The following is an 8,596-nucleotide window of genomic DNA, read 5'->3' on the forward strand; positions in this document are numbered from 1 at the left end:
AGGGAATGTGCCCTATTTACCCGGAGGTGGTTGCCTCTTTATTAGCCGTTGTTTTGACTGCTTCCTATATCATAGCTTTCTGGAATTGGTCTTCCTTTTTTGTAGGGAACATATATCAATCGCCTATTTGTCGCTGCAGGTGGCCTGGTGCTTTTCCTTTTTAGGGTCGCTGTTATCTTTCGCCTGTCTTTCATCAACTCCTGCTTGGTGCCTATCCGTGTTGAATCAATGCCTGGTTTCAGATGTCTTTTGCCTGGAAGTTGTCCTTGGCTGTTGCCTGGCCTATATCAGGTCAGGCAGGATAATTTAGGGCCCAACAGCAAGAGAAATGAATAAGGAAGATTAACAATAAAAGAGAGAATTTTAGGACTGTTGGGTCATCAATGGATGTCAGTTAATTGCTGCTAAGGTCACAGATCGGTCACGTGTATCAGTCTAAGGGGCAGCGAATATCTCCTTCCGGTCTCAATTCACCCTAAATAGCTATTAGCTTAGCTTTCGCCCTCACTAAAGCATCCTAATGTTCACTAGAGGTCTCACCCCTTCCATCCTTCCGGTCTAGGTTAAGGATTACCAAAGTTAAAAAGACTAAGCGCATCGATTCAATTAGCTAGATACAATTATGAGCAGTGATTAACAACATAGACAAAACAACAACGAACGATCTATAAACATAATTAGCAATTAACATCGATTCATTGACTCCCCTAAATCCTAGCAGGGGAATTAGCTAGACATGAATGAGAAAAGAGCAAGAGTAAGGGAAAGGATAATAATAATAAGCATTAAATAAAGAAAATAAAAGGGAAAGAGAGAGTTACAGAATAAATTCCGGAAAAATGGAGAGAAGCAAAGTAGCAGCAGTAACAGGGGAAAAATAATGTGAAAAAGTGTGTCCTTAGATGTTCTGTCATCTTCCTATTTATAGGAAAGGCGATTTTATTTGACCTAAAAACAAATTAAAGGTAAAAAGCCTGAGCCCAATAGAGACTTACTCGATCGAGGACTTTTATATCACTCGATCGAGCAAAACCAAGCTAAAACCTCTCGATCGAGTACTTTAGTTACTCGATCGAGCACTTATTAAATAGGCACTACTCGATCGAGTAGAAAAAGGAGTCGATCGAACAAAATTGTACTCGATCGAGTACTATTCAGCGCACAATTCCTGCTTCCCGCACTGAACTTTAAACGTCTGCCATTTCGTCGTTACTTGGGCAAACATGGCGTTTCTGGTGGCGTTGGAAAGCTAAGAGGACAAGATGTCATCTCCAATTAGAATCACCTGAAAATAAAGTGTAGAACTCGAGATATGGCTCTTCAAAATAGGCTCTAGTAATTTGAAGTTCTTCCTTTGCTCCCCTAGCTAACTTACTTCTTTGCGCATCTCAAAATAGTAGTCTTATGGCTCCGACTCAACTCATCTCCTAAATGCATGCATAAGGACATGTTTTAGGCTTGATTATGCTCGTTTCCGGTTCATACCTGTAAATAATACAAGAGAAACAAAAGTAGGCAGTTCGGGGGACATTTGTAGCTAAACACTACACAAAATGCATAGAAATGCGTGCAAATAAAGTATAAATACTTATATAAAATACACGTGTCAACTATCTAGTCTATTCGCTACATCGTCACAATCCTACTATGGATTCCCTAATCCCAACATGAAAGAATTTAGCTACTCATATTACTAATGTTGTCAATAATAATAATAATGAATATACTAATGAATGGCATAATGAAACAACAATAATTAAGCATAAATAGAGATTAGGGCAGAAGTAATTAAGACAAGAAAGCAATGATTAAAGCAAAGAAACAATGGTATTAAGATTAATAGGGAAGAATGATTACAATCTCTAGCAATCCGGCGTAAAGAACTAATCCAGAAGCAAGAGATTAAGGGAAGAGAGTTTACAGTAGAAAGTGTAAAAAGAGAGATTAAGAGAATTCTTCGATGAATAAAAAGTGTAAGTAGCGTAAAAAACAGCGTCCTTAATAACCTAATTATTGAATGCCTAAATAGGAAAACTAAGTCCATCACGAAATAACATAACACGGGTTAATTAAGCCCGTCTAAAATCCAAAACCTCTCGATCGAGTGATATAAAACCACTCGATCGAGGTCTTCAGTAACTAATCCTCTCGATCGAGTAAAAAGACCACTCGATCGAGGAAACCCACTAAACAACATTTCGATCGAGAACAGCAAAGCACTCGATCGACCTCTTCAACTTCCCAAACCACTCGATCGAACCAGAATGCTTCACGATCGAGTGTTCTTCCTCCAAGTCAGCTTCAAAATCATCTTTGACTGCTCCGTTGACCAACCTTCACGCATCCAAATACATAACTCTCGCTCTAACATTCCCGTCTTCTCAAAATGCATGCAGAACAGGACGGAAAGAGTACGGTTTCACCACTTTCAGGTTCATTTCTGCAATTCAGACAAAACAAACCAAAGTAGCCAATTCGAGGCATATTGCAATACAGAACGGTATAAAAATGCATAGAAATACGTGCAAAATAAGACTAAAAAGGCTATATAAAATGAACGTATCAATATTGATCGTCGTTGGGGAGAATGAAGACTTGAGCGAAGCCCCCAGTTGGAGCGAGCACTGCTTCTGATATTTACCTGCATGGTTAGTAGCCACACAAGAACGCAGTCTAATAGGCAAATAGCACGTAAACACGCACGCACGTAAGTAATTAGCAAATGGACCTCAAATGAGGAAGTACACAGGTTTTGCAAAAGTTGTTTCATTTATAAAAGTTATTTAAAACTTGCTTAAAGAAGTTCGTCGTTTGTAATGTGTTATGCATATTCAATGGGCTCTAGTCACAGGACTTGACATGACATCGACTCACTAGGATACAAGACGATAGACTGACGCAACGCTAACTTAGTTTTGACGCGATACAGGGATGAATTTGACAAACTTTGCCTAAGTATGCGCAACCTTTAGCCAAGTATGGGGGACAACGCGTTTCGGTTCCAAAGGAAGAATTGCAAGAATGATGACGGCATATAAAGGCAAGGCATGAGCCATGGATCGGTTGTCTACTTGGACATCTTTTGACACTGTTTGCTGTAAAATAGACTCCTCTTGAGGCACGGTAAATTGGAGAATCGATCTAAGACCTTTGTCATTGTCCGGACCAAGTACTATCTAGACTCAAATGAGAGAGAAGTAAAGGAAGGGTGGCATCTCGGAAGAGAAGCCCTCAGGATGAGAAGATGACTCTGGAATTTGGTAAAAAAGAGACTGGACGACAAGAAGGAGCCCCCAAAAAAGAGGTAAAAAAGGAAATTGTGGTTGGAAGGTTGAAATTGAGGGATGGTATTTGAGGTTGAAATTTTGATGTTTGAGGTGGTTGATAATTGAAAGTTGAAAGTGGGGATGGTTGTGTCCTTGAGGACTGCCTACGTATTCATGTGAAGTGAAATTAAACCAGATCGTAGTTCTAAGGCTTGGTTAATTTTATTTGGGTGTTGTGGTTGTATCCTTCATGTGTAAGAAAGGAATGCCTACGTATCCACCTGAAGAGGTGAAATCAAACCATGCTCGTTGATGCGTGTCTTTTATATAAGGTTTTTACCTCATTTTTACACGCATTTCTGTACTTCTTATGTAGCATCTAGCTACAAATACCCCCGAATATCCTACTTTGGTTCGACCCATTTGCATGCATTTATGGAGAATGAGGAGCCGGAGTTTGGAAATCTAACACTTGAAAGACGCGTGAGCTGGATTCGGGAAGTGTTTCAAGGTCTAACGTGCTTAAACAGCTCGATCGAGTAGATTTTATGCTCGGTCGAATGCTCTATATACCTAAGGATGCTCGATCGACCACTTTCGAGTATACACAAGAGGAGACAAAGCAAGAAGTGCTCGATCGAGTAGTTTATTTCCACTGGATCGAGTGGCTTGGTGTTAGTTTGGCTCGATCGAGTAGTTTATTTCTACTCGATCGAGTGGTTTGTCCTGCTTTAGTTATTTTCCGCCTAATTAATTTTTGGGCTTTTGTAATTAGTCCATAGATTAGGTTTAGGAGGGATTTTTCGTTTAAGATAGAGTAGAGGGACTACGTTACGGGAGTCTTCTTTTTTGTTCGTTGACTTTCACTTGATACTTTGCTACTGTGGATTGGATTTTGCTCTCCTTTTATACTTTGCTACTGAAATTTGGATACGATTGGTACTCTTGTTCTACTTTAATCTCTTAATTCTTAATCGTTTGCTTCAATTCCTTCTTCCCTTTACTGTTATCATAATTACTTTAATTCGATTATTGTTAGTTTTATTATCATGTTTAGTTTTAATTGTCTATTTGTTGTTGTTGTTAATTCGATGATAATGAGTAGCTAATTCCCCTCCGCTAAGACTATAGGGGATCCATAATCATGAAGGGATAGTAATTGATTTATTGGGTTAATGCTGGTATAGTCTTTGTTGTTTAAATGCTGCAATTATCTGTATCTGTCTAATTGAGTCGACGCGATTAGGCATTTATATCTCAGTGATCCTTGACCTGGACCGAAAGATGGAAAAAGCAAGACTAGTAGCGAACAATAGGGTATTGTAGTGAGGGCGAAAGCTAAGCTATTTACGCTTTAGGGCGAATTGAGACCGAAAGGAGATATTCACTGCTCCTTAGACCGTATTTGCATTGACCTGAGATCTAGATTACTTGACTGAATGATTATGGTGAACCGTCTGTCTTAGCTGTTTCTCTTTGTCTGCTTAATTCCTTTCTCTTATTTTCTCTTCCCTATTCTTATTAGTTTGGAATATCACATTTAAACCCCTCCCCCCAATTTGGTTACCTTGACGAACTTAGATTTAGCTGACAATTTCCTACCTCTATGTGGATTCGACCCGACTTCCCTAGCTATATTAGTTAGAGCCAGTTGGTTATTTTTGACAGGTACGCGACAGACGTGTCAAATTTTGGCGTCGTTGCCGGGGAGGTGGCGCAATTTTGTTGCTTTAATTAAGTTTGTCTCTCGTCTCAAGGAATTTATTCCTTGAGGCTGATCTCATTTCTGCAAAGTTTTGATTAGTTTTGCAGGTTAGTCGTTGCTTTGAAAGTCTATTTGCCAGGATGCCTACGATTACTGAGCATATAGAGCCATGTGGTAGATGTGGCACGGAAGGGCATGACCCAATTAGATGCATGGAAAGTGTAGAGCGCGTCCTTGCTTACCAGAAATACAAGCAGGGAGTTCCTTTCTCTCAGGTATATGAAGAAATAAAGAATGTCTCTACCCCTTCCACGCCAAATAAGAATCCGGTTTCTCCTTCTGCAAATGAAGAAATTGCCGAATTAAAATCCATTGTGATGAGCATATCACAACAGTATGAAGAAAAGTGCAATAGGAAAGAAACGGTTATAACGGAATTGAGAGAACAAGTCGCGCAGTTAACACTCGCGAAAGACCAAGCTGAGCTTCTACCGACGTGCAATCCAGTTAGTGCAACGAATTCCCAAGTTGGCCTTACTCATGAAGGGCCAAAAGTACCAGAGGACGAGGTTTTGATAGCTGAAGATGCCTCGGAGGATGATATAGACGAGTTTTTGCAAGAAATACTTGCTGCGTGCAATGCAGACACTTGATCGAGTGAAAAATCAACTCAATCGAGTGAATTTATTCATCCCATCACTCAATCGAGTGATAATTATAGTCGATCAAGCATTGCAGAAGTTGAAGATGGTCGATCGAGTGATATTCTTACTCGATCGACTAAATTTGCTGGAGAAATCACTCGATCGAGTGATAAAGATGGTCGATCGAGTGATTCAAAAAAGGACATTACTCGATAGAGTAAGGGAATTGGTCGATCGAGTATATTGCAATATGAAACCACACGAGCGAATGGTAATTCTGCTCGATTGAGTACCAGAAGTGGCGGAGATCCTATTTTACTATCTAATCCCGCTACCGTGTCATCTTCCCCTGCTGTGGAGGTGTCACGCATTGATAAAGGTAAGGAGAAAGTTGCGGGTCCACTCATTGCTACCAGAGTGCCCTTCCCAGGTCGTCTGAAGGACGCAAAGATCGAGCGACAGTACGGTAAGTTTGTGGATGTCGTGAAGAATCTCCAGGTAACTGTCCCTTTCTTCGAACTTGTTACTCAGGTACCTACTTACGCTAAGTTTATGAAAGATATTGTGACGCGTAAGAGAAATTTAAGTGAATTTGAGACGATTTCATTTAAGGAAGAGTCTAGTAATTTACTTTTGAATAAGGCTCCTCCAAAAATGAAAGACCCAGGCAGCTTTTCTATTACCTGTATTATAGGCAACTTGGTCATTGATCAGGCTCTTTGTGACTTAGGAGCCAGTGTTAGCGTCATGCCTCTTCCTGTCTACAATAAACTGAACATGAGTCTTTTTAAAGTGACTAACATTACCCTACAGATGGCTGATAGATCTGTTAGGAAGCCCTTAGGTGTCTTAGAGGACGTGCCTGTCAAAATAGGCAAGCTCTTTATCCCAGTTGATTTCATTGTTTTAGATATAGCTGAGGACACCCGGACCCAAATTATCTTAGGAAGACCATTCCTTTGTACAACAAGGGGCCGTTATTGATGTCAAACAAGGGCGTTTGACTCTTGCGAGAGGGGATGATGCGATCACCTTCATCTGTCTAGCACTTTGGCTCGGCCAATGATAGAGGATACTTGCTATTCGGTTGACATTATTGACGAGTCTATCTATGACTTCTGGTCGGGTTCTTTTATGAAGGACCCACTAGAAGCTCTTATGCTTTTTGATGAGTGTGCGAGATAACCCGCAGGACGATGACGCTGCGTTGGATTTGCTTGTTGATGATTTAGATGAGCATGAGGGAGAGCAAGTGGAACAAATGATCAGCACTCTTTGCTCCATTGAGGTAAAGGTACCGGAACGTAAGCCTCTCCCTTCTCATCTTAAATATGTCTTCTTAGATGATACTGAGCAATTTCCAGTCATTGTTATAGTGCTAAGCTTGATAACAATCAGCTGACTTCTTTGTTAGCTGTACTTAAGAAAAACAGGAAAGCAATAGGTTACTCACTGGACGATATCAAGGGGATTAGTCCCGATGTTTGTATGCACAGGATAGAGCTGGAGGAAGATCACAAACCTTGTAGGCAGGGTCAGCGTCGGCTGAACCAGAAGATGCAGGATGTTGTGATGGCTGAGGTAATGAAGCTGCTGGATGCAGGTATTATTTATTATGTTGGTAATTCTAAATGGGTGAGTCCAGTACAGGTGGTCCCGAAGAAAGGAGGGACAACTGTTGTTAAGAATGAGAAGAATGAATTAATACCTACTCGAGTAGTGACTGGGTGGCGGATGTGCATAGATTACAGACAGCTCAATGCCGCCACCAAGAAAGATCACTTTCCCCTTCCTTTTATTGATCAAATGGTAGAAAGGTTAGCTTCTCATAAATTTTTCTGCTATTTAGATGCGTATTCAGGGTTCTTTCAAATCCCTATCCACCCAGACGATCAGGCTAAGACTACATTTACTTGTCCTCAGGGCGTTTTTGCTTATCGCAGGATGCCTTTTGGTTTGTGTAATGCCCCTGCCACCTTTCAAAGGTATATGGTGGGGATATTTTCAGAGTATATTGAGTCTATTATGGAAGTTTTTATGGACGATTTCAGTGTATATGGAAGTGATTTTTCTAACTGTCTGTCTAACCTTGAGAAAGTGTTGCATGTTATTTGTATTGAGGTTAACCTTGTGCTGAACTGGGAGAAGTGCCACTTTATGCTCAACGAGGAAGTTGTTTTAGGGCACTTAGTTTCTGATAGGGGAATAGAGGTTGATAAAGCAAAGGTGGAAGTGATTCATCAATTACCACCTCCTGTTAATGTTAAGGGGGTGAGGAGTTTCATTGGTCACGCTGGCTTTTATCGCCGGTTTATCAAGGACTTCTCAAAAATTGCTAAACCACTTACACAGCTGCAACTTAAGGATGCCCCTTTTGTATTTACTGATGATTGTCTTTCTGCTTTTAACAGGTTAAAGCAGGCTTTAGTCTCTGCGCCGATCATACAGCCTCCCGACTGGGACTTGCCGTTTGAGATTATGTGTGATGCGAGTGACTATGCACTAGGAGCGGTGCTAGGCCCAAGGAAAGACAAAGCTTTGAATGCTATCTACTATGCGAGCCGAACTCTGGATGAGGCTCAAGTGAAGTACACTACCACTGAGAAAGCGCTGCTAGCTGTAGTTTATGCCTTAGAGAAGTTCCGTACTTATTTAGTTGGGTCAGAAGTTATTGTTTTTACCGACCATGCAGCTTTGAGGCATCTCCTTGCTAAGAAGAAGGCTAAACCACGACTATTGAGATGGATACTCCTCCTTCAGGAGTTTGATTTGCAGATTAAAGACAAGAAAGGAGCTGACAACGTCGTAGCTGATCACTTATCGCGACTGATGTGACAAGAATGGGAAGATTCTTTACCTATTGATGATTCTTTTCCTGACGATACCTTAATTGATATTATATCGTCTATTGTTAATCAAGAACCTTGGTATGTAGATATAGCTAACTTCGTTGTCAGTGGCAAGCTGCCGCCTGACCTTTC

Source organism: Silene latifolia, chromosome Y (genome assembly GCF_048544455.1).
Source record: "Silene latifolia isolate original U9 population chromosome Y, ASM4854445v1, whole genome shotgun sequence".
Taxonomy (NCBI): Eukaryota; Viridiplantae; Streptophyta; class Magnoliopsida; order Caryophyllales; family Caryophyllaceae; genus Silene; species Silene latifolia.